Below are 27,113 nucleotides of genomic sequence, written 5' to 3'. Positions count from 1 at the left end.
AGTGTTTTACTGTCACGTCCAACTCAGATAAAATTCACAATGAACTTTACCTCTTTTGAAAGAAAATCAAATTCTAAAACAAATTTAGCTATCCCAAGGCTTTGAATGTCAAGTCTTGACTTAGAGGGAGATTTAACAGCTCAATTTGGCTAGTGTTTTATAAAAGGAATTTTTGGTTCAAGAGTTTTAAGAATAGGATGAATTTGCAAAAAATAAATAGAATTTAATAGGATTTCATCCAAAAACAAAGATCAAATGTTATTATGAAAGATTAGCAAAGATTATCGATAATTTTTATGAATTCTTTTGAAATATTTTAAAGAAAATAAATAAAGGAAGGGAAGGAAAGAGTTAGAATTCTAAATGTCTAGAATTCTGCTCATATATACTTAAATATTGCAAATGGACATCATTAACCTATTTGTATTTTGCTAGAATTACTCGCAAGAGTCAAAATCAGGAACAGCAAACCACCATATAAGCAGATGTGTAATTGGATTGATGCATGAAGTTAAGGACATTATTCTGGAATAGCAATCAGATCTTAATAAGGATCAAATTTATTCTCTTGTGCCCATAAATCAGACTATATATCGGATTCAAGATAGTTATAATCTTCCTCATTATCTAAGACCTTATTGTTCATCTTTGGGTTGTTTATTCTTTAAATATATTACCATCTTAGTAGGTGTTTTTCAAGCATTTCTACAAGGGACATTACAAAACTCCAATGCTATATTCATTGCTTCAATTGCTGGTTACAACAATTCCTGTCAACAGCAACTACTCTACTCTAATTCTACTTTGCTACTGCTATTAACTACTTAACTTTACAAATGGAGAGAAGGTCTCCTCTTATTGATATTACATTTTGGATCAATGGCCAGGATTAAATCCTTTCAAGGGCCCAGATTTGCCTTCTAGAAACTATAACGGCTTTTATTTAATGATTTTAACCACTTTCCAGCTACTCCTAACTGCTCCACTACAGGACGAAAGTTTACACGTCCAAGCTTTTTGTCACAAAAGAGCAAAATAACCAACCAGATAAATAATTAACTTTTGGCTTTATTATATTAAATCTAATTTAGCCAAAAAGTTATTATTTGTACAATAAATTAATCCTATTTTCACTTCATGTGCAGCTGTTCTTTACTGTTTCTTTATGTTCCCTGTAGCATTTCTCTAGTGACAGTGACTGACAGAATTAATCTATTTCAATATTTTGTAAGATAGTGAACCTAAGAAAGTTATTTGTCTTTTCACCATTGTAGAAGTTTGACTCTCTGGTTACATGTCCCATCTCCTTGATTTGTCCAGTTTTGACTGATCTGATTCAATGCATCGATTCATTGTCGATGAGTTGCAGTAGGAATTTGCAGTGAAGAGGTGCCTTGGATAATGATTTTATCCAATGCATTGTGTACATGTACATCCTGACTTCCTTTGCTCTAAGAATTGTGTCAACAATGGAAGTGATTTTTTCTTTGCATTCAGTAATCTCTTCATTCTGTTACTCTCATGTCACCTTCGCAATCCTGGAAGTATTGTCAACCCTGACTTCTTCAAATGGTCTCTCATGTCCTCGCCTCTAGCTCTCCTTAGTAATATTTGATCTGCAAAGACAAGTAGCTTCCAAGGTTCATTTTACTGGCAAATATTCTGGGATGTTAGATACACAGCTGGATGGTCCGCAACATTTCCTCCCTAGATTGGTGGAGAAATTGAAGTAGTCAATCATACAATTGTACAGTTGTTGAGAATGTGCAAGCATGCACCCCTCTACACTTGAGATGATAATGTTTCTTAAATGCAACATGCCTACAATAAAGCTTTGCATAGTTCTATGGAGCATGCTCTATTTCAGACATGACCTGCATTCCATGCAACCACATTCCATGACATCTCCTATCACACACCATTCAACATATTGCTTTCCTGTCAGAAGGAGGAAATGGACAAGGCATAGATTATTCACAACACATCCAACATGTGCACCAACAAATTCATTAGGTGCTTGCATGCCAAGGATGTAAATGCAAAGAGTGCCATGACAGTCACCACACTCCTCATGAGTTTAAGATAGGGGAGAAAGTCTATTTGCATCTTTAGAAGGAATGCTTAAAGGTCCACTAGAAGATCAAGCATCTGTGCTCTCTTGCATTGTACTGTGTGCAGTAAGAGAGAACACCATTCTCCTCAATCTGGTACCAAACTTAGGTGTGCATCCATAATCCAATGTGGAACTCCATAAGTCATGTTTTTGTAACTGCCCTAGCCAATAGTTGTTCTGCACCCTTTAGGGTTGGAGCTATACCATCTACATGCTACTTCAGAGGATTGGATCATCGAGTCTGTCACAACACATACTTGTGATGTCAGCATCAGATGTTTACAGTGGCTAAGTCAGGGCACTAAGCTGATTAGGCAAAGTGGTATAACTTTAAACAACTATGAACTTAGTTTCCATTGTTGATACTGAACGGCGAAGACTATAAAGACCATTTCTTCTGATGAAGGGGTGAATTATTTGTGCCAGGTCATGCTGTGCAGCTTCACAAGATATCACATTGCACCAACAATTACAGTTGTCATGCCATTGCTAGAAGTGTCTCAGCTCCACAACTTAGTATCAAAGGATTCATGCCATCTCATGCAACTCCATGGCCTAATCGAAATTAGTTTCCATTGTTGACACGTAAGACTATAGAGACCGTTGTTTTTGAGGAAAGGGTGAAATGATTTGTGTCAAGTCATGCTGTGCAGCTCCACAAGATGTCACATTGCATCGGCACTTACAGTTGTCATGCCATTGCTAGAAGTGTCTGAGCTTCACAACTTAACACTGAAGGGTTCATGCCAATTTTTTCATCTCCATGATCTAATGGAAATTGGCACATAATAATTGCAACTTTGGTGTGGTAAACATGCCATGCTAGCCCTTTGCATCATCACACACCATGTTAGATCACATTTCCTCTGCTCGTGCCACATTGCTGGTTGAAAATTTTGTGCACTAGGGGAAATATACAAAATTGTGGTTTCAACCACAGCACGTGAAGACACAACTTTGAAAATAAAATAGGATGAGACAACAATCTTTTTTCTTCCTTCAAGAAAGACAATATCCTTTTCTCTTTACAGAAAAGGATAGCGATTGAATATAAACAGCAGTAACCGCTTTCAAATGAAATGAGAGAAAGGAAATGAAGTTTCCTGAAAGTGCAAAGACTTCCGTCACTTCCTTCGGGACGGGACAGCAATATCAAGCTCAAAGACTTGATTATGTGAAGTCCCATCTACCCTTTTCTATACGAATGCTATAAATGACAAGTTATAACAACTCAAAAATTGGAATTTCTTATTCTTTTCTTCTTAAAACAATGAGAAGTAGTGTAAGCTCAAAGACTCACAGCTATTACCCACAAAATCTACTCCTAAATTCTCCTAAGAACAAGTGAAAGGACAAAGACTTGTAGCTTCTCTCAACAAAATATTTATTTTAATCTATATTAAACTCAACTACTTGCAGCACAAAGACTGCAAATCAGATGTGATTAAGCTCTTTAGGAACACTTGCAAGAAAGATAATATAGAACACTAACTCAAGAATGTAGCACAAAGACTCAAAGCTTGAGCAATTTCCTTCTATCCCTTCCAATTCTTGAATTTACACATGAAAGCTCAAAGACTTCTTTGCTGTAAATTTGGCAGAGTTTTTGCTTGCTTTCCAAAAGATCAAGATTACAATAGACCCTAACTAACTTGAGAAAAAGGTGGGAGGATCCTAACTAACTTGAGAGATTCTCTCAACCACCAAGAATTATTCAATAACTAACTAAGACTTCAATAACTAACTAAGACTTATTCCAACTACAGTCTTAATTGGACACAACTTGTAGTTGCCTTACATGTAATTACAAAAGTTCAAGTAATGTGTTAACTTGCTGTTTACAAAAAATACTTTTACATGTAACTTGTCACAACAAAATTACAACTAAAGATTACAAAAGAGGGAAAATACAACTAAGTGTTTCAACACTTAAGTTGCAGCACGTGAAGACACAAATCCTTTAAACTTCTGGATGCTCATTTGTAGTTCCTCGGGATTCGATTCATGGGTGTTCTTGGCAACAACCATGGTCTTCACAATAGTGTCATGACACCGGAGGAGCGTAGAGTTGTTTTTATCCAGGATGGACTGGATTTCATACAAAAAGGCTCGGTGTTTCATCAACATTTGAATTGAAGTGGTCGAGAATTGTTCTCTCCTCCATTCATTATGAATCCTCATCTGTAAATCAGCAAGAACTTCTTCTTCTGGAATCAGCTCTCCATCCTAATTTAATATGTTGCAAGTGGCCCTTTCACAATGTGAGACAATATCTCGGAAAACTTTACCCCGAAATCTCTGTGCATCACCGATCTCCTCAATAAGGGATTTAAGAACAAGGGCCTTGTTTTCCAGAAGCTCTTTAAATTCCGAGTACATGACCCTAGAAGAGATAATGGCATGCTCTTGCAAAACACTCAGCTGTTGTTGGGGCATGGTACGCCAGATTGTCAAACTTTCTTCAACACTTTCGAGATTCTTTTTGAAAGTATCAGAAGGCTGACCCAGTTTCTCCTCAATGGTTTCAAACTTAGACATCATCTGAAAAATGTCTTTCATTACCTGTGCACATAGATCATGAAGCTGATCAACCCAGGAATCCAGTGCTTGTACCTTCCGAGCGGCCCTTTCTACTCCATGAATTGATTCTTGGGAACTAGAAGAACCTATGGAGTTACTCCCTTCAACAACACGTTTTGTGATTTTATGAACGGGTGTCATAAGTTGTTAGTTTTCCTCTTCTAGCTTGTCTTTCTTTGATAGAAGTTCATCACATCTTTGTACCAGCGAAGCTACAGAAAACTGAGCATCATGTTTAATGACCTCATGCGTTTGTTTGCCCAACTCTATCCTTGTAACCTTATAATTGACAGTTGACATTTCTTCAAGTGGCTTATTTGCAATGGGTTCCACAATTTCAGCTACCTTCATCTTGTTGCTGTCAACAGTTACTCTGGAGATAGTCTTGACCTTCTTAGCAACTTTGGATCTGGACTATTTCAGTTGCTGATAATCAAAGGCATTAGGTGAGATTTCTTGCTTCTTCCTTTTTGGAGTAAAAGAGCTGAGCCATGGGGGCAAAGTCATCAACTCCCCTTCAGTAGCAGCTGTAGGCAAAGGAGAAGCAGTTTCTGTTTGAATCACCGTGGTCATCTTGGGAGGAATATTTGTTTGGACAACGACCACGGTTTGCTCAGTTACCAATGGGCATGAAGATTGCCTCATAAACTCTTCAAAATTATAAGTGGAAATATAAATTTTTGACAACTGGATGCAAGTAGGAATATCCTTAGGAACTTCCAACACACTCTCTTGTTGATGATCAGGAGGTGGCTTGTATGCTGAAATGGGAATAGCACTCTGAGGAAATTCATCCACAAGCAAATCAGGAGGAGAAAGAGGCATCTCAATGGAAACTGGAGGAATGATCTCATGAGGCGAGTTTGAAACTGGAGACCTAGGAGCATCGTCAGATTGCTGTCCTTCTTTTGGATTATCCAGATCGATCACTTGAACATGAAATCGTGATTTTTCCTTCCCACGAACTGTCGTCTCCTCAGGAGGAAGCACTACTGCCCGACTAACTCGCAACTTGATTCTTGTGCCCGAAGACGATGCACCTTCCTTGTTGTCAACCTGAATCTCAGGCTTACGCCCAAGAGGCCCTGTAGAATCATCTTCTTTTCCAACCTTGATTTTTATAAGTCTAACAACATTATTTTTCAGCCATGCGTTGGTGTTAGCCAAGATAGGCTGAAATCTCTCAAGGATGGATATGCACTATTTGTGTGACCATTGGATCAAAGGAAGTGGAGCTTCCTCAACCCTTCGTGAAATATACTCAGGATCAAGTACGTGTCCATCGTCAATCATCCCTTGTGGGATGTCTACCAAGTTCAAATCAACAATTTGCTCGACAGTGAGCCTGCAGTAATCCATCTTCAGAACTTCGGCCTCTGTGCGGAGATCTATCCAGATGTCTTCAATGCGATGCACATGCACAAAGGATTTCTTGATCTTCTCCTTCATACCCCTGTAAACAAAATCAGCTCTAGATTTAAACCTTTTGAGCTTGATTTCCTGCATTTCAGTCTCCATGGCCTTAGCTTTCACAGATGTGACAAAGGAATACCGACCAATTTTCAATGGATTTGTAGTAGAGATCCCCATTCCAACCTTGTGTCTAGCAGACTGAAAAGTGTGGACAGCCATAATCTATCTTCCCAACTCCATAAGAATGATCTTGTCAGTCGGGTATCTAGGAAGCATATATGGCTGACCACCATAGCATCCAATTCTCATATAGGTGAAAGGTGGGGAACTGTAAAAACAAGCATCCATACTCGCTCACCCTTTCCCATGCCTCATCTGATACTCTTTTGTTCCTTAGAGTTCTGTCAAACTGACACATGAAATATCCGAAGAATGCATCTTGGACTCTTTTGAAATGTAGTCTGCTGGGTTTCAAAGGCAACTGATCGTAATATTCTCAGACTGGTATAAGTGAGCGACCACCCTTTGTAGAAAGACCTGGAAAGTGTCTAAGTGATGCTGCCAAGTATACCAAATACGAGTTCATGTAGAAAGTCATGGTAGAAGGGACTGCTGCAAGTTGTTCACACAAGGCATCACTGATGACTTCTCCCCATGAAATGTGATGAGACTGCCTTATGAACATGATAAACTAGTACATCCATGGCTCAAAGACATTAGAATGTTCAAGGCCCATCATCTTGCTGAGAAGGGTTATGGTGTCTCCTATCTCCCATTTGAAATCACAACGGTACAACTTAGCCCACCTAGAGAAGGAGGGTCGTGACTCTTAGATCCACCTGGTGATATGTCGCTTATAATCTTTTTCTCTCTTCACATAATACTCAGTTGCATTTTCTTTGGAGATTTCCATGTAAACAGATGCGGGAGGTATTCTGAAAACCTTCTCGATTGTATCTGCATCAAGACGAATTATTGCCTCACCATCATCATTTTTGATGATTCTTGTCTCTTTGTCAAAATGATGGGCTCAGGGGAGAACAAATTCAGGTTCTAGGGCAGCCACCGGGAAGGAAGATGCATGATGGACATGGCTATCCAACATCCGCTGCATGTTATTAGCTTGTGGATCTTCCACCCTCTTGACAAACTCTGACATATCCACATGGCCTATTTCTGTGTCTCTGATACAATCCAAAGGGGAAGAAACTTGGGAAGGTGGCACCTCATTCTGATACTTGTCATACTTGTACTTCATCTTTTTTGGAACCGGAGATGATGGCAAATCAGACATTGATTGGAAACCTGGAATACTGTGATGAAGACTTAAAAGTGTTAAGGCAACATCATAGTCAGCTGCAAATAACATTCTTCCTTCTTCAAATGGGAAAAACTTCGATTCTTGAACTTTACGATTTTGTGAGAGAAAGAGGGGAAAAACATGGAAATGGGAAAAACTTGACTTTGACCAATTTCGAATCTTGGGGAAATTTTTGCAATTATACAAGTTGGTAAGAACATACATGCAATCGGGGTTTTAAAACCCGAATGCAAGTACACTTGTAAATTTGCAAATGGAGAAATGGATGGAAAATGAGAATTTGACTTGCGGAAATGACGGAAATGGAAAGTACGGATATGGGAAACATGAATGGATAGAAATGGGAAAATCCGGGAATATCATTTTCATGAAAATGGGAAGAACTTTTCAACATGTAATCCGGTTTTTAAAACCTGAATTTGAAAGGGGGGGTGTATGTCACATCTTTTCAACTTGGAATTTCAACCATAAATGGTTAAATTCATTAACCGTAAGGGAAGAACAAAAATTTCCAGAACAATGCAAATTCAAAAATGCAACTAGAAAGGAAAACTAAGAAAACAAGAAAATAATAAAATGAAACAAGAAAGAAAGGAAAACATACCTTGAATGAAACTGAAAATGCTTCTCCAAAAATGCAATCAATCTTGGAATGAAGAAGACAAACCAATAAATAGAGAGAATCCACAATGCCAAACCCTAGCCACGTTTTTGCAAAAACGCCTTATGTGGAAAAACGTGGCAGAAAATGCATGAGAAATGGCATGGAAAATGTTTGAATCTTCTTTAACCCTCAACGCCTTGGCATGAAAGGCAAAAACGAACTAGGAGATTGCAACTTCGTGGAGTTTTGATCCCCCAAAATGTAGCTTCAAAGAAACACGTGGTAAAACGTGTTGGCAAAAAAAAAGGGTTTAATCATCACTAAAACAGCAGCAACGTGTTCTTTAACACACATAAATCGTCTTGCTACAAAATTGCCTCCTTACTCCTTGAATCTCTCCACAAAATTTGCTTTGAAATCTTCAAAAACCGTTTTTTCCTTGCAATCGGGTTTTTGGAAAACAAGTGCAAGTTCGAATTTGCATAAAAGAATGAAAATCGGGATTTTTTGGCCAAATAGCAAGTTTTAATTTTCACTTTTCCTCAACAAAGCCAAAATCAGGATTTTTGGAATGAAATGCAAGTTTAAAATGGTAAAAAATGCACTTTATAAGCAAAATCAGCGTTTTTAGACCAAAGTGCATGTTTAAAAATGTCACTTTTTTCAATTACAAGGCAAAATCAGGTTTTTGAGAGAGAAATGCAAGTTTAAAATCACTTGCAAAGGGGAAATAAAACCCCTACAACAAGTTATAATTTACTTGCACACATGTAATAGGGGTTTAAAATCCCTATTACAAGTAAAAACCATTAAAGTAGGGTTTTTTGGAAAGAACTACAAGTTTACTTGTAACTTAACCAAAAAATCCCTATTTTAACTGAAAAAAGCCAAAAAACAATTAAGGGGAAATTTAAAACAAATTACAAGTATTCATTTTTTAATAAAAGTGGACATGTAATAAGCTAAAAATTTCCCTACAAAGACCAAAACAATGGACATCATTAAAATTTGCAGTTTGAAGAAAATTCTCCACCTGCAGTTGGGATTTTAAAACCTGAAATTGAAGGAAAGACATAGCAAACGAACCCAGAATGCGACGAAATTCGAAATGTAGTTCGAGGATGGACTGAGGATTAAGCCAGTCCAAGGATTAGTCAAAATTCTGCCTCGGGAAGCATGCCATAGAGTTTTTTTTCTTTTCATTTTTTCACAAAATTTTTATGTAATGGTCCTTCATTTTTGGAAACAAAAATGAGGACAATACACATCAATGCACTTGTCAGTACTGCTTCTTTGTGGAAGTCTAATGATCACACCAACAGGGATGTAAGGTGGAATCACCAACTGTTTTGAAAATATTCAGACATAACTGTTGTTATTATTCAGCAATACATAAATTTGTAACATACAAAGGTTAAGCAAATTACATAGTAGATTAGATAATTGTTTGATCCAAAGATCCGCAGTTAGCATCTGAATTCAGATTTGAAGTATATGGCCAGCTGAAGACAGTCATACCTATCTCTTGAGAGCATGCCATTTACACAAACACAGACTAATAGAATTTGTTTTTTCAGTTCTATGTTGTCATGTTTTAGCTCTCTTTAATTATGATGAGCACACAGTTATATTGAGAGGAGCGAGGGGGAATCAGTTAAACAACAAACTTTTACTTTTTCAACTTTATATCACAAGTATATAACTTAATCTCATAAGCATATCCATTGCACATTATCATTCACATAAGATCTAACTATCATGCAACACAAATAGAACACAAGATATACGTGGAAACCCTTATAGAAGAAAACTGTGACAAAATTACTTTTCTTATATAATAATCTCTTACAAATTTCGTAGGCTCTAACATACTAGAGGCACCAACTCTTCATTAAAATTTCTACCTTATCAATGTTGCTTCTACAACAGATTATGGATAATCTTTTTCTCTACAAAGTTTGCTATAGCTCTTTTGTTCAAACTGTTCTAATCTCCTCCTCAAATCTGCTATACATTGATCATAAATCTGCCAAGCCTATGATCTCATTCTTTGTAATGTCCCCTTTTTGGGATGATATGGTTTATGATTGGATTAGCTTATTATTGGCCCTCGTAGGCTAAGACTGACGGTTAGAGGTTTCCAGTTGGTAGTGCAGGAGGCTTATTCCCATTCCAGAGGTCAGAACTGTTCAGGATTGCTCTTCGTTTGGTTTAGTTTGGCCTTCGTTTGACTCTGTTTCACACACTTACTATTTATAGTAAGTTAGTATTTGATAGAGAGGGACCCTTACTATTTTTAGTAAGGCAGTTGGATGTGCAGTGGATGCAATGGGTTACCTCCTAGAGCAGTCAGAATTGAATTATATGCATTATTGTGGAAGTTATGGCATTTTTATTATTATTAAAGTTGTACTTTAATAATAATAATTAATTAATTAATTTAAAAGTGCACATCATTTAAATATTTAATTGACTTTATTATGAGAGGGTTATTTAATGAATTATGAAGTCAATTATCTAAAGTCCATTTAAGTTATATTGGGGCCCACTTTAAGAGATGATATATTAAATGCTTTTAAAGTACACTTTATTATAGGTGATAAAGTGTCATTTAAAGGGAGATATAAGTGTTTAATAAAGTATACTTTATATTGTGCACCAAATGGAGGGAAAAGTAAATGAAATTAAAGGGAAATTAAATGAGATGAAGCCAAATGCAAATTAAATATTATATAAAGGCTTTTAAAAAGGGATTTCATTCATTATTGAAGAGATCATTTACTTGTGCTTTTGATGTGGGAGCTTGTGTGGAGAAATTCACAAGGGTTTTAGTCATCTTCAGCCATTGAGAACGAAAACTTTCATTGGACTTTGCAATTTTGAGGTTGTGCAATACTAGTTGATATTATTGCTTGAGAGGGCTTCATTCAGGAGTCCATTTGGAGCTTACAGGTGAAGAATCAACATAGGGATTGAAGCAATTTGAAGGTATATCTATTGCAAACCTAAGTTTTTATCATTGGCAGCCATTATCGATCATATTCCAAGCTTTTTATTGCTGCTACAGTACTCGTGAACAGTGAAGCTACAGTATGCGTGCACAATGGCTGCTACAGTACCCTTGAACAGTGGCCGCTACAATACCTTCCTCTTGGCATGTGGGGTTTATATTAAGCAATGGTTAAAGTTTGTCAAGTGCAGATTGCTACTTGTTGGAGAATGTTTATTGAGGACTTTAATTACTGGTTTACACTTCCAGAATTTGCTGTCATAACGTTTTTAGACCTGCAGTCACTGACATTGAAATCCGAGTATGGAAGTATTGCATGACAACTATTTGTAATAATGCCCATGCATTATCAATCATTGTAATCAATTTAAAATGCTGCAGTTAAAGTGTTTGGAGCTACATGTGATTTGTTTGTTAAAATACTTCCTTGCTGTAGGTGTTTATTTGCATAGGTAGGTTGCTTGCCAAGTATTTGCATTAATGGCCCTTGGGTGTAGGTGCACATCAACGATCTCATTGCATTATATATATCTTGTATTACATCCTAAATTAATTTCAGTCATTTGCATACGTTCATTTGAGTCCATTGAATGCATATTATCATTATCTTCATTGAAAATACCAAAAGGAATCACCAATCAGCAAGTTCAGATTTTGCAAGACAAGTGTTTGACAATATTCCTTGGAGCTCAAATCATCACAACAAGGTCATATTTAGCCAAGGGATATTACAGTGGTATCAAAGCGGTTTCCTGCCATCCTGTTGGGGGTTTAAATTAAATACTCAGAGAGCTCACATTGCATCATTTGAATAACCAACGCTCATAAGTTTTCAGTTATGGGTTACTACAATATCGTAGGATAATCCAGAGAAGAGATTGAATAGGATGCCATCAAGTTAAGGGAAAGATGTGAACGGGGACCTCTTCGACTCATTGAGGACTATCAGAGTTTGCCAAATGCTTTTAAAGCACAATACTCTCTTAATAATTTTCTGAATTCTGTTGTCATCTTAAGGCCTGAAAAGATTGGGTTAGTAAAGTATATTAGGGGGGTGTATAAGGAGAAAATTTCATTTAAAGGGACACAATTCAGTCATGGGCACAGTGTGAGCAGGTATGGCTGAGGTACTAAATAAAATTATGAAGGTGGTTCTACTTCCAAACTCAATGATCAGGTTACAGAAACTCCCATAATTAGCAGGAATGAAATGACAAGACAAGGTCTATGCTTCACTCGCAAAGGTTTTGGGGAGTCTAACAACCAATGCACTGATAATGAGATTAAGGAGATGTATACACATGCTGACTTACATTGTAGCTAAACTATTGAGCTTAATCATGATGTAGACCTGTTGGTAAATGACAAAAATGTTGTGGAAGGATCTACCAACATCGGCACGCAAGTTGGAAGTGTCAAAGATGAGGAATGTGCAAAGGATACAAGCTCTAACAGTTCTGATTTTTGTAGCCGCAATCAGAATTCTTTACATTATCATGAGGTAGCAGCCATTTCACTTAAGGAACATGCTTCTAGTTTGTTGCCACATATAGGTACTCAAGATTTGGATGCTAAAAGTAAGATTGGTGATGTAGATTTATGCTATGATGAGTCTGATTTTGCAAATCAGACCTGGGAAAATAAATTAGAAAATTCATTGGGTGGCAATGAATCCCAGGATTGTGACTTAGATGGACATGCAGTTACATTTGGGGTGGAAGCGTGTGGAGATACTGTCATATCAACAACTTCTACCTTACCAATTGAGCCATCTTTTGAGGTACATACCAACAATACCTTAGTTGTTGATGTGTGCACTGATGACAACACACATGATATTGCTTATCATGAGGTGAGTGATGCAGATGCAGATGGGATGAGTGCATCTATTGGGAGCAGTAGAGAACCACATGTTGCACCGGGTTTTCCTGTAGTTACATCCACTGCAGGTGTTGATGGTGATGAGTCAGATGATGTGGGTTCAGAGTTGTATGATTTAGATCAGCATGGAGGTATTGTTCAATTTGTGAACAATCCCTTGTTTGAGGCAGATGCTGCATTGTCTTATGATAATCCCCTTTTCGAATTAGATGTTGATCACTCTCTTGACCCCAGTCCTGAGATGAGTATTGATCATAGCATTTGGGTACCTTCTAGTGCATCAGGTCTTCAGATAAGGTTTGCAGAGTAGTTTTCAGGTGTTTACACAGTGAGGAGTGTCTACAGTTTTACTTTTGATCCTCATGTGCATGACCCCTTTCAGATGCATAGTACAGTTGTTCATGTGTTAGATAGCATGTATGACAGTTCACCTTGCGCAGTTTTGGGAAGTAAACTTTGTTAGCCTTTTGAGTTGCTTCTCTTTGAGTCGTCTCCTCCCGCGACCCTAGTTGTTGGTATTGATTTGGTTCAGCAGGTACTGTCAGTTATTCTGATCTTGGTGTTATAGGAGCTAGTTGGTATCAGCAGGGACATTACACAGTTCTTTCGTTGGGAATCGGGTGGACTAGTGTGTTATTTTGTTTCTGAGATTGCTTGGGGACAAGCAATTTCAAGGAGGGTGGACTGTAATGTTCCCTTTTTGGGATGATATGGTTTATGCTTGGATTAGCCTATTATTGGCCCTCGTAGGCTGACTGAAGTTAGAGGGTTCCAGTTGGTAGCGCAGGAGGCTTATTCCCATTCCAGAGGTTAGAAGTGTTTAGGATTGCTCTTCATTTGGTTCAGTTTGGCCTTCGTTTGACTCTGTTTCACTGTCACACACTTACTATTTATAGTAAGTTAGTATTTGATAGAGAGGGACCCTTACTATTTTTAGTAAGGCAATTGGATGTGTAGTGGATGCAATGGGTTACCTCATGGAGTAGACATAATTGAATTATATGCATTATTGTGGAAGTTATGACATTTTTAATATTATTAAAGTTGTACTATAATAATAATAATTAATTAATTAATTTAAAAGTGCACATCATTTAAATATTTAATTGACTTTATTATGATAGGGTTATTTAATGAATTATGAAGTCAATTGTCTAAAGTGCATTTAAGTTATATTGGGGGTCCACTTTAAGAGATGATATATTAAATGCTTTTAAAGTACACTTTATTATAAGTGATAAAGTGTTATTTAAAGGGAGATATAAGTGTTTAATAGACTATACTTTATATTGTGCACCAAACGGAGCGAAAAGTAAATGAAATTAAAGGGAAATTAAATGAGATGAAGCCAAATGCAAAATAAATATTATATAAAGGCTTTTGAAAAGGGATTTCATTCATTATTGAAGAGATCATTTACTTGTGCTTTTGATGTGGGAGCTTGTGTGGAGAAATTCACAAGGGTTCCAGTCATCTTCAGCCATTGAGAACGAAAACTTTCATTGGACTCTGCAATTTTGAGGCTGTGCAATACTAGCTGATATTATTGCTTGAGAGGGCTTCATTCAGGACTCCATTTGGAGCTTACAGGTGAAGAATCAACATAGGGTTTTGTTGTGACCATTTCACACATCGCCCCATTGCAAATGGGGACCCCTGCTTTTTGCTTTCTAGGGTTTCTTCTTTAGGTCTTTTAGGGTTTTGTCTGTTAGCCTTTGCAAGATGAGTGCTGTCGGGGAGATCAATAGGATAGCAGGTCTTGCTGGAATGAAGTCCTGATCTTGAAATTTGGCTAAGTCTGAAAGTCCTGATCCTGAAATTTGGCTAAGTTTGAAAGTCCTGATCCTGAAATTTGGCTAAGTCTGGAAATTGAAAAACCTCCAAAAACTAGATTTTGCAATATAACTCTTGGAGGTTTGAAACCACTCTCAAACATCCTGAAAGTATATATGGAATATAACTTAAAGTATAAGTGATATACTTAAATGTTATATTCCACAAAATTATCCTGACAGAGAGTTCAAAACATGAAAAATCGTTCCTGACCCTCAGAGAGGGTCCAAAGCGAATTTCGCTCCTGACCCTCAGAGAGGGCCCACGGCGAGATTTTGATTTCCTTCATTTTGCAATGAAAAGAGACCAAGTTTTGATCATAAATGGAAAATAAAGGACTTTCTCCACCCGCCTGAAGAGGTTTTGACCTGAAATGATGAAGGACCTTGTGGAAATTGCAAAAATCGCTCCTGACCCTTAGAGAGGGCCCACAGCGAGAAATCTTATAAGGGTCATTGCTAGTCTTATTTGGTTGATTTGAGAGGTCAAGAGCATGATGAAGGATAGAATGAACATAATGAGGTATCTAGACTTGATCAAAGATGATAAATTGAAGGAGTTTTGCCCAGGAAAGGAAAAGTCGCTCCGGACCCTCAGAGAGGGCCCACAGTGATTTTCTTTGTGTGCACATTTTTGGACCTTTCTTGGACATGAATTTTTATTCATAGTAAAGAACAAGACGATATCTCCCTTGGCAAAGTGATTTTTAGATGAAAAGTGAAGCATTTTGGTCCAGGTAGCAAAAATCGCTCCTGACCCTCAGAGAGGGTCCACAGCGAGATTTTCAAAAATGCATTATTCTTGCAAGATCAAAGTATGTTTTATGATTGGAAGGAATGAAGGAAAGCATGTTCTATCCGTTGAATATAATTTGGAGGATCAACACAAGATGAAATCAACCCAAAATGAAAAAATCACTCCTGACCCTCACTAAAGGCCCACAGCGAAAAATCCCTCCGGACCCTCAGAGAGGGCCCACAGCGCGAAACCTAAAATGGGAATTTTTCATTCAAGTTTGAGGAAAGATAAGGTTAGGCATGGGTTTGAAATGATGTTTGAAAAGCCTTGAAGTGAAAAGAAATCGTTGAGAATCAAAATTTTGAAGGCAATTACAAAAATCGCTCCGGACCCTTAGAGAGGTCCCATAGTGATTTTCCAGTTTTCTCTCCTTTGTTTGAAGAATTGAGACAAAATCTTGCTTGGACAGGAGGAGGACGTGATGTGTTATGCCTTGGAGGTGATTTGAAGATTAAAAGATGAAGGAATTTGCCTAAAACCAAAAAATCGCTCCGGACCCTCACTGAAGGCCCATAGCGAGATTTTAAAAAATGCATGTTTTCTTCAAAATGGTGCTAAGGCAAGGTTAGGACAAGGAGAAAAGACCTCCAAGAGCGTGATGAATATTATTTTGCCTTTGAAACTTGATGATTTTGGTTAGAAAATGAAAAGTTGCTCCGGACCCTCAGTGAAGGCCCACAGCGAAAAATCGCTCCGGACCCTCAGAGAGGGTCCTTAGCGATATTGTTGAAAATCCTCATTTTACCTTGCAACAACAAAGCAAGTTTGGATGAGATGGATAAAGGAAGGATGTTGCTTAATGATGAATGAAGTTTCAATGAAAAATGATGAAGAATCAAGCCTAAAATCAAAAAATCGCTCCGAACCCTCAGAGAGGGCCCATAGCGATTTTTCAAGATCCTTTCCTTTGTTTGAGGAATTGAGACCAAATCTTGTGTGGATAGGAAGAAGAGATGATATTTTATGTCTTGGAAGCAATTTGGAATCCAAAAGATGAAGGATTAAGAGCAAGATTGAAAAATCGCTCCTGACCCTCAGTGAGGGTCCAGGGTGAAATTATTTGCAAACTTCATCAAGCCTTGTTTTAAAAATTGATATTCTCCAAATTGCATTAGATCGCCAAAATTGCTAAATTGGAGGCATTTGGAAAATGAAAATTAAATTCGCAATAAATTAAGGCATTTTAATTTAATAAATTAATTTTTTAGGCCTTGAAATAATCAAAAAATCCACTTTGGAGGCATTAAAATTAATTTTCGAATTTTAAATGAAGGTGAGCGCTCAAATACATTTATTTGCTTTTACAAGCAAGTCGGCCTTCTTTTGAGGAGGATTTTATTTCATTTTCATTTCCCTTTTGACAAGTCGGCCTTGGAGGGAATCAAGGTGAGCGCTCTATATATGGGTGATGCTTTGTTCAAGTTTAATCATTCATTCATCCTTTCCTAAGTGCGAAATTGGAGAGCTATTTGAGGAGCGAAATCCAGAGGTTGAAGTGTGAATTGGAGGAGCGAAATCTAGCTAGAGTGGAGCGAATTTCTACTAAGTGTTGAAGATCAAAGAGGGTGGAGTCTATTCTTTTTGAAGCTAGAGGAGGCGCAATTCATCCAAGGGAGAATTTTGATTTAAATTTTGCCTAGCGAAATTCATCTATTTTTGCATCATTTCTTAGAGTTTAATACTCAAGAGGAGGTATGGCAAAATCATCTTGACACTCTTGTTCAAGGTTTGATTTTTGCACATTTTTTTTAGAAAAGTCTAAGTATTGCATGGTTAATTAGGAAATGATAACTCAAAGATTTATCATAAAGTTTCCTAATTAAAATCTTAAATCTTCCTTTTAAGTTTAATTTCTAGACTTCAAGATATATTACTAATTGTGAAATGTTGTGCAGGTATCAAGATGGCGACTACAAAGCCCGGAGGATCTACAAGTCGGCAGGTTCTCATCAAAGAAGATCAAGCAAGGATAAGGGCGACCTCCTCCAGTTTAGCATCAACAAGGATGGCCTTCTTAGGACTAACATCATCAAGGGCGACCTCTTCCAATCCAGCATTCCAAGGCGAGATACATCAATCATCCTGCACATCAAAGACAAAATAAGTTAGAACAAGGATTTGTTGAAGAAGCAGATAGTTTCAGAAGAGTTAATTAAAGCTAGCTTCTCAACATCATCGAATTGGATATCTGCCAAAGTTGCAAGTGTTAAACGAGGTGGCATCCTAGTCATCACTCCTCCAGTTGAATAGGTCCACCTCAGTGTGTCCAGATTCAATGTACCTAACTCATGGGAGGTGGCACAAACTTCTATGTACCTAACCCAGCCATCTATTGGTCAAATTTTTCGGAGAAGACATGTGTCCTAAAGATGTAATTTTATCATTGGTCAAGCATTAAATGCTATGTAATGGTTGTAACAAACGCTAATTAGGGTTTTCATTATTGAATCTTGCCCATTGATCTCAAATTGATCTTAGCCATTGAATTGTATTAAGGGCACTATATAAGCCCCGACTCTTCATTTTGTAAAGGGAGTTGGAAGCAGTTAGAATAGAGTTAGTGAATAGAGAGTACTTAGAAGGTGATTAGTTAGTTAATAATATAGCAATTAGAGTAGAGTAGAGAGAGAAGGCAAAGATTGTTGCCAAGATGTTGTTGTAAAAGACTTGTAAAACTTCATTGAAGAAATGGTGAAATTTATGGGTTGATTTGACAATTTGCATGGTCTCTATACTTATCATATTTGATTTCATGTTATTAGATGAGTGGAAGAAATGTGCTTGATTGATGGTGAAATTCGTATATCTATACTACTAGCAGTTTGTTGATTGTAGACTTGCCTTGTGTAGTCAATTGGAACCATTCAGCTTAAGCTTAACTTCAATTGTCGCTTCTTCATTGATATGCATCAGCCTGATGGTGTCTATGCCTACAGTGATGATTTGAACATCATAAAGCTTTCCTTTGAAAATCGCACTAACCTTGTGGAGATGGTCCTAGGATGTCAAAACAAGACTGACTTAGAATTTCATCAAAGATCATTCATTGCTCTTACATTCTTAGTGTTAGGATTAGATCCTTTCCTCGCCCTCGTCTTTTTTCCTTTTTTTCAAATCTAAGCTAGTAAAACCTGTGTTCCAGCAATATTCAAAACAAATCGGATGTTCAGTCATCAAGTGTAAGTCCCCTTGTGATTCCAGCAAATCACATCATACCACAGAGAGCTTATCCACACGTAGAGATCCTACAATAAAGAACCTTGGAGTTACTCCGACTGATCCTTCAGCGAGATCTTCAGCAGTCGGGAACTTTACTCAAGAGAGGATAAGGTACCCTTGGGTATTTTATTCTTGTGTTTGATAGTGTACAAAATACACGTCAACAGGTTTGAAGCAATTTGAAGGTATATCTATTGCAGACCTAAGTTTTTATCATTGGCAGCCATTATTGATCATTTTCCAAGCTTTTTATTGCTGCTACAGTACTCGTGAACAGTGATGCTACAGTACCCATGAACAGTGGCTACTACAGTACCTTCCTCTTGACATGTGGGGTTTATATCAAGCAATGGTTAAAGTTTGTCACGTTCAGATTGCATACTTGTTAAAGAATGTTTATTGAGGACTTTAATTACTGGTTTACACTTCCAGAATTTGCTGTCATAACATTTTCAGACCTGCAGTCATTGACATTGAAATCTGGGTATGGAAGTATTGCATGCCAACTATTTGTAATAATGCCCATGCATTATCAATCATTGTAGTCAGTCGGAAATGCTGCAATCAAAGAGTTTGGAGCTACATGTGATTTGTTTGTTAAAATACTTCATATTTGCATTAATGGCCCTTGGCTGTAGGTGCACATCAGCGATCTTATTGCATTATATATATCTTGTATTACATCCTAAATTAATTTCAGTCATTTGCATACGTTCATTTGAGTCCATTGAATGCATATTATCATTATCTTCATTGAAAATACCAAAAAGAATCACCAATCAGCAAGTTCAGATTTTGCAAGACAAGTGTTTGACAATATTCCTTGGAGCTCAAATCATCACAACAAGGTCAGATTTAGCCAAGGGATATTACATTCTTCTTATGTAAATTTGCTATATACTTATACTTTTTTTTATCATATTTGCAATCTATCTTCTCACACTTTTCTTATCAAATCTGTGATCTATCTTCTCTTACTCTTCTCATCAAATCTGCAGTCTTATCTTCTCATATACTTCTTATCAAATCTGCTATCTCCCTTACAACTTTGCTCTAGATTCTGTCATAAATCTGCTCTCAATTTTTTGAGAAGTATATTATAATTCTGCTCACAAATATGCCATTAATTGTGCTCAATCTACCTCATAAGGTTTTCACAGAAATCTGCATATACTCTTCTTTTGTCCTTTACAACAGTTTCTCTAAGATTTGCTAGTCTTCCATTGCAGGACTTACATCTTTAATCTCCAATCTCTTTATCATATCTATTTTTTTGCATTCACACCACCTCCTTCTCCTTTATTTCTAATCTCCATATACGTCTTCTAAGGCATTCTTCTTCCAAAAAGTCACACCTCTTTAACAAACCTGTCACATCTCCTTGAGTTGTTTACTTTCATAAATTGCACCTCTCTTGAGAACTAAGTTCTTAACTAATAAAACTTTATCTTTAATGGATCACACATTTGAGGAATGAACTCAAAATTAAATTGCACCTTTTGAGGAAGCATTGGTGGTTTTAACAAACAAATCACTGCTTTGTCTTTGTCTTTGAATAAGACAAAGTAAAGTTTGTATTTTTTCTTGAATAAGACAATTTAACTTTTGTTTTGTATATGGATTCTAATACAGTGCTACTCTAAGGATATTCTTGTTGTTTAAGGCTAACTACTTGTTGACGTGTATTTTGTACACAATCGTACACAGAATAAAATACCCAAGGGTACCTTATCCTCTCTTGAATAAAGCCTCTGATTGCTGAAGATGTCGCAAAAAAGGATCAATCAGGGTGACTCCAATGTTCTTTTATATAGGGTCTCTACGTGTGGATAAGCACCAGTGGTCGTTGTGAATGCTGTTTCATCAAGGGGCCTTACGTCCTCCAAGCTGTAGGAACAAGATTTCTCTAAACTAACAAGTTCTCAAAAAAGATCAAAGGGTAGAGTTTGCAAGGGATAAATTCTAATCTAATCCTATGAATGACCTAATGTAGGCTAGACTTGGCAAGATTCTACCAATTTTAATATTGCCATGAAATAACAACCTAACTGAAATTGATGCGATCTTCTAAGGTAACAAATGATTTTCAATTCATCAAGGATCATAGACACTACCACAAAGGCACATATCCAAAGCTCAATGACGATTGAAGGTTTAAGCAATTCAAGTATCTCCAGTTGACCACACAAGGTGTTCCTACAATCAGTAAGAAGCTAGTGGTTTGGAACGTGAATCTCACCAAAATCAAGCCCAACACTTAGCCCTTCAAACTTAAATACTACTTCGACTGAGAATGATTCGAGAAAATAAACAACCATGAAGATAGCCACAAGAATTGCAATAAAACACCATAACTTCAATATTTTATTGATCTCAAAGCCAAAATAGACAACAATTGTTTGAAATTCTTTCTTCAAACTCAATCTTGCTACAAAATAACTTTCTTCTCTCCAAAAGCTCTAATCTTCTAACTATTTCTTATTGCTCACTATCTCTGATTACAAAATGAAAATGAATGAGGGTATATATAGCATCCTCAATTACAATGAATGGCCCAGATCAAAAGAAGATCAACGGCTGAGATTCTGACACCTAAACCCTAATTAGGGTTTTATTACAAAAGTTCCCTTTTTATTGAACAATATTAAATGCATAGCCAAATATTTAATTTGGCACAAAAATCTAGGAAACATAGACCAATGATAATTAAGGTGCCACGTCATCTATAACAACCTCTCTTCTAGAACCTTATTCCCTTTCCAATGCTCCTTTTTAGCATATGCAATGAATCTGGACACGATTCCCTCAATCTCAGCAATAGGAATCTCAGGAAGATTCCTCATTCGTTCTTCCAAGTGAATAATCTGATCAAAGGCCTTGAGAAGAGCTACGTCCCATTCAGGTTCGAGTTCCTTGATTTTCTCAATCAGGAGCATAGTAGCAAACATTTGATCTCTTTGTTCATCTGTAATAACATTCTCATCTTTGCAAAAGATGACCTTGACCCTTTCTTCCAACTCTTGAAGATCCACATCTGTCTCAACTTCGATCCTTCTACCAAGAATAGTACATAAAACCCCAAACACCTTGTCTTGGATTGGATGGATGACCTCCTCCACTTGATTGCATTTGGCGCTGGTGTCCTCGAAAAGAACTTCCTTCATCTGGAGTAAAGTAGACCATTGGAGTAAATTCTGAGCTCCTCCATCCATTATCTTTTCTTGTGCTAAGGTCTTCCTTGGTGTTTGCCTGATTACTTGAAGAACAGGAATGATAACATCTTTAGTATGAGCAAAGGCGACTACTGTTATCATTAGGTTGTGGATGATCTCAAGGACCTAGATAGCCCGATGAATGGTCTGCATCATTCTTGTTGCAAACTCAATGGCAACTGTATGGGATTTGTCAATCCAAGAGCTCATAAGCTAGACCAAGCTCTTAACTCTCTCTGCCTCACCAACTGATTCAAGGGGAAGTGCTTGCACAGGAGATACTGCTGGATCCTGATGTCCCAAAGGCTGACTGAGGTGGCTAAAGTAGCCTCTCCAAGCACCGACTTCTTTCTCAAGTTTTCTATTCTTTTCCATTTCTCCTCTAAGCTTGTCTTTAAGTGCCTCAAATGAATCAGTTGCCTCATCCAATGCCTGCTCGGTGGTGAGTGGACCAAGCTCAACGGTTTCTACATCATATTCTTCTGCAAGGATTTCACCCTCGTACTTGTCCACTGCCGGTGTAGCTATCTGCAACTTCCTGGACCCTGTCTCATCTCTGATCATCTTGGACATTTTGGTGGCCTTCTTCTTTTCTGTTACTCCCTGAGAATTTCCAACAAGGCTATCTAAGTCAATTACATTATCTTCATCCTCAATCACAATTACCCTTGTTAGTCTATCCTTCAACCAATCTGGAATGGCGGACCTTGTCTCTCTAACTTGTATTTCTTTAGGTAGTGGCTCTTCTTTCCGGAGAGGAGATGTCGCTTCATCATCATTCTTGTCTTCATGTAGCTCATTGACCTGGGGAGATTGACTTGATGAACGTTGAGATGCCTGTCCTTCTTCATGTTTATCATTCTGAACCATTGATTCCATAGATTCCTCTACTTCAAGTGTCCTTTTCTCTTGTCGAGAAGATGTGCCGGATGAGTGATCTCGATTGGCTTCTTGCTTCTTCTTGGAAGATTCTCTTTTCTCAGGTCTTTCCTTCCTCTTCGCACCTCTAGGATGAGGATTGCCTTCACTTATGCTTCTGGGGTGAGGATTGCCTTTGCTTGTGCTTCTAGGATGAGGATGGCCCTCACTTGCGCTTGCTCCTTCTGCCGACCTTTCCTCCAAAGTAAAAGTCATAGGTATGTTTTTCTCTCTCAACTTTTGATGTTGCACATCAACCCATCTGCGAGTACATGACAAAACTGGAGCCATCAAAGTCTTCAAGTCCACAACCTTAGGCTCGTTCCAATCTATCTTCACTGCCTTGTCCTCTCTATCATAAGAGGATTGGAGGTGCCTGCCACTGTCCTGAGCTTGATCGGCCACCCTGTAAACTTTGCATTTCTTGATGAAATCCAAAGGCAATCTGGAATGCATCTTTCTTTTTACCTCTAAATCATCTGAGAGATTCATCCAAAAGTCCTCTACCTGACATTCATGCTTGTATTTTCTACCAACTGTCTCTTCTATATACCCATAAGGATCAAAATTCTCCCTCAATAAAAAGAATGAAAATGAATATAAGGCCAACTCCCTTTCTGCATCATCTAAAGCTGGAGCATTAGGACATACCTCAACTGAATTTCCTAGTATGATAGGTACAGTAATCCCATTTCCATGCCTGTGTCTGAATGCCTTCGCATAAGCTGCTAACTGCCTAGTCACCTCAAGTAGTACTATCCTGTCTGTCGGATATCTTGGCAACATATATGGAGGTGAAGGACACCCATGAACTCTAATATATGTAAACTTCTGGAATTGGATAAACCAAGCACCATACCTCTTCACAAGTTCTTGTGCCTCTTGAGATAGCCGATTATGAATCCTGCCTTGCAGTGTCCTGGTGATGTTCATTGTGAAAGTATCGTTGACTAACTTGTAATTACTCCCAGGTGGATGATGCAAATGAACATAAGAGTCACAAACTCTGACTTCTCTAGGTCCTCTTCCAATCGCTCCTCTGTGAGGTAGTCCTGCATATTCAAAACTCCTGATCAAGGCATACATGATGTACGAGCTCATGTGGAAGGATTTAGTAGCCTTCAGTCTTCTCAACTGTACGTCCAAGCAATGGCTAATAATTCTAGCCCAATGAATTGTTCCTTTTCCTTGAACTATCACTTGGATGAAGAAGAACATCCACTTCTCAAAATAGAAGGCTTGAGGAGCCCCTGTAACTCGATTGAGTAAGGTTATCAAATCTCTGTACTCCTCCTGGAAGTCGATCCTATGTGGTGTGTTGGGAATCTTGGTCAGGCGAGGACGACTTTTGAGTAACCAATTCTTGTTGATGATGCTCAAGCAAGTGTCTGGATCATCTTCGTACATGGATCTAGTGCCTTCCAAGCTTTTGTAAATCATATCTTTATGTTCTGGTAGATGAAGAGCTTCACTGATAGACTCATTTGAAAGATAAGCCAAAGTGTTTCCTTCCTTGGACACGATCGATCTTGACTGTGGGTCATAATGGCAAGCACACTCGATCATCAGCTCATGGCACTGGACTGCTGGAGGGAAGCCGACCGCCTTGATAATGCCACTTTCAATTATTTTCTTTGCGACAGGTGATGGCTTTCCAATGTAAGGGACCTCTCGAAACTTCTTCACACTGAAGTTTCCCAAGTTGGTATCTCCAATGTTGCTCCATTTTGACACGATCTTGGTCTCCATTTCTTCATTCCTTTGATCTTCCTTCATAAGGGCTGGACGATTGGTGGATGCTCCTGCCTTTGGGGTCGCCATCTTGACACCTCTCTTTGAGAACTAGCTCTAAAAAGCGATGCAAAAATTAAGAAATTTGCTAGGCAAAATGAAGATCGAAGTCTTCTAGCAAAGGCGCCTCCTTCATCAACTTCACCACCTTGGGTCTTCAACGCCTTGAGGGAAACTCGCTCCACCTCTAACCTCTAACAAAGTTCGCACTCCTTCTTGGATTGAAATTCGCACCTCTCCTTGGATCAAAATTCGCACTTCTCCTTGGATGAGATTTCGCTCCTTCTATTGCTTCTCCAAATCGCATTTAAACAATGATTGAATGATGGATTAAGATGCCTCAAAGTACCTTTCTTATATAGGCGCTCATGTATTGCAATTCCCATAGGCCGACTTGGAAAATAAGCCTAAAAATAAATAAAAATTAAATAAAAGAGGAGGCCGACCTTTATAAAAATATTAAATAACATCCCAAGCGCTCTCCTTTCATTTAATTTAATAATAATTAATTTAAATGCCTTTGCAATTAAAATTTTGATTTTTTAAAAGGCTTAAATCAATTATTAAATGCCTTATGCGAACTCAATAAATGCCCATTTAATTAAAAAAATATTCCAAAGTTTTAGCGTATTTAGCATTTAATGCAATTCAAAAAATTTGGCGTCTAGGCATGGGAGGAATAAGGGACATCCATCAACATCGCTCTGGTCCTTGGGAGAGGGACAGGAGCGCCCATGCATTTTGGTCCTCCATCCTTCATTTTTTACATTTGAAACTTCATCCTTGATGTTCGAAATGGCGTTTTCGCTTGGAATCTTGAGTTTGATTCATGTGATCTTTGGAAGGGGCGTACCTCGGAACATTTTCGCCCTGGTCCCTTGGAGAGGGACAGGAGCGATTTTCTACTTTTGCCCTTGATCTTTATCTTCTAGATTGCCAATTCACGTTGCAGGGCAATCAATGATCTTCCTCGTTTGTTCTATGCATGCCTAACTCGTTTCTCCAATACCAAATGAGCTCTTCCAAGGATATTCGCCCTGGTCCTTCAGTGAAGGACAGGAGCGATTTTTTGCTTTTGAGCTTTAAAATTGTCGACTTTGAGGTTAACTCCTTATTCATCGTCTTCCTAAAGACATTTTTGACTTTGCATGACCTCGCCTTGACGTGGTTTTGGAAAGGAATGATTGATTCTATAGAAATCGCCTTGGTCCTCCAGTGAAGGACATGAGCGATTTTAAATCCATGGCACAAATCCTTAATCATATCAATGTCTAATTATCTTCAAGGTGTAAAACGTTGTTCCTTAATCCATCTCGAGTCTTGTAAACGAAAGTAGCACTCCAAAATGTTAGGTAATCAGGCAAATATGAAGATTTCGCTCTGGTCCCTTGGTGAGGGACAGGAGCGCCTTGGCCATTATTCGTCCAGTTTTGCGGTCTTTGCAACTTTGTTTTCCCTTAAAGCTTTTCAAATATCATCTTCATCATGTGCCTTGGCCTGGATTCGACCAAATTTGGAAGGGAAGACTTGATAATGCATTTTTTGCCCTGGTCCCTGGGTGAGGGACAGGAGCGCCTTGGCCAAAATAGGCTCCACTTGTGTTTTGCAATCTTTCAAAATTATCTTCAATAGAGCGATTACGCCTTCCTTTACTCATCCCAAACGTAAAACTTGCTTCACCTTTGCCAAAAACTTGTCTTGAGGGAAAATCGCTCTGGTCCCTGGGAGAGGGACAAGAGCTACCTTTGAAATTCGCCTTGGTCCCTGAGAGAGGGACAGGAGCGCCTTAGCCAATTTGGATCGATTTTCTCCATTGTGGTCCATTCAAGTTACATTCAATGAGCAAAACACACTTTCCTTGTCCTTCTCAAATCGCGAAATCATTTAAATCTTGCAAGGATAAGGCAAACTTGGAATTCAAGCTCCGGTCCTTCAGTGAGGGACAGGAGCGAACTTGTCATCTTAGCATATTTCCTTGCTTGTTGTTTACTCAAATTATATTCAATGGACAAGACATGCCCTCCTTGATCTCTTCCAATCATAAAATTGTCTTGATCCTGCAAGAACAGTGCAACTTTGAAAACAAGCTCCGGTCCTTCAGTGAGGGACAGGAGCGATTTTGGTCCTTAAGGCCAAATCTTCATAATTTTCATCTCAAATTTCCTTTGCTGGGGAAGATACCATCATTTCGCAAGTTATGAACAAAAGTCCAAATCCAAAAAATGTCCAAGAAGGTGTGTTTGAGGAAAATCGCTCTGGTCCCTTGGTGAGGGACAAGAGCGAACTTGTCTTGTTAGGCGCAAAGCTCAATCTTTCGTTGTCAACGACGAAGTCTGGATACTCCTTTATGCTCATTTCATCCTTCATTGCGTCCTTGATGCTTCAGTTCGATCAACCAAGGCCCAAAATGACCCAAGAAA

General features: G+C 38.1%; 1 protein-coding gene across 1 annotated transcript in view; it reads left to right on the top strand.

Moving 5' to 3' along the window:
- LOC131073944 (ATP-dependent DNA helicase At3g02060, chloroplastic) overlaps window positions 1–27,113 on the top strand; it is a 228,435-nt gene that overhangs the window by 157,961 nt on the left and 43,361 nt on the right. The window lies entirely within an intron of this gene.

This window comes from Cryptomeria japonica, chromosome 9 (assembly GCF_030272615.1).
Source record: "Cryptomeria japonica chromosome 9, Sugi_1.0, whole genome shotgun sequence".
In the NCBI taxonomy this organism is placed as follows: Eukaryota; Viridiplantae; Streptophyta; class Pinopsida; order Cupressales; family Cupressaceae; genus Cryptomeria; species Cryptomeria japonica.
Note: the sequence above shows the minus strand (reverse complement) of the source record. Positions and strands in the feature narration are given on the sequence as shown.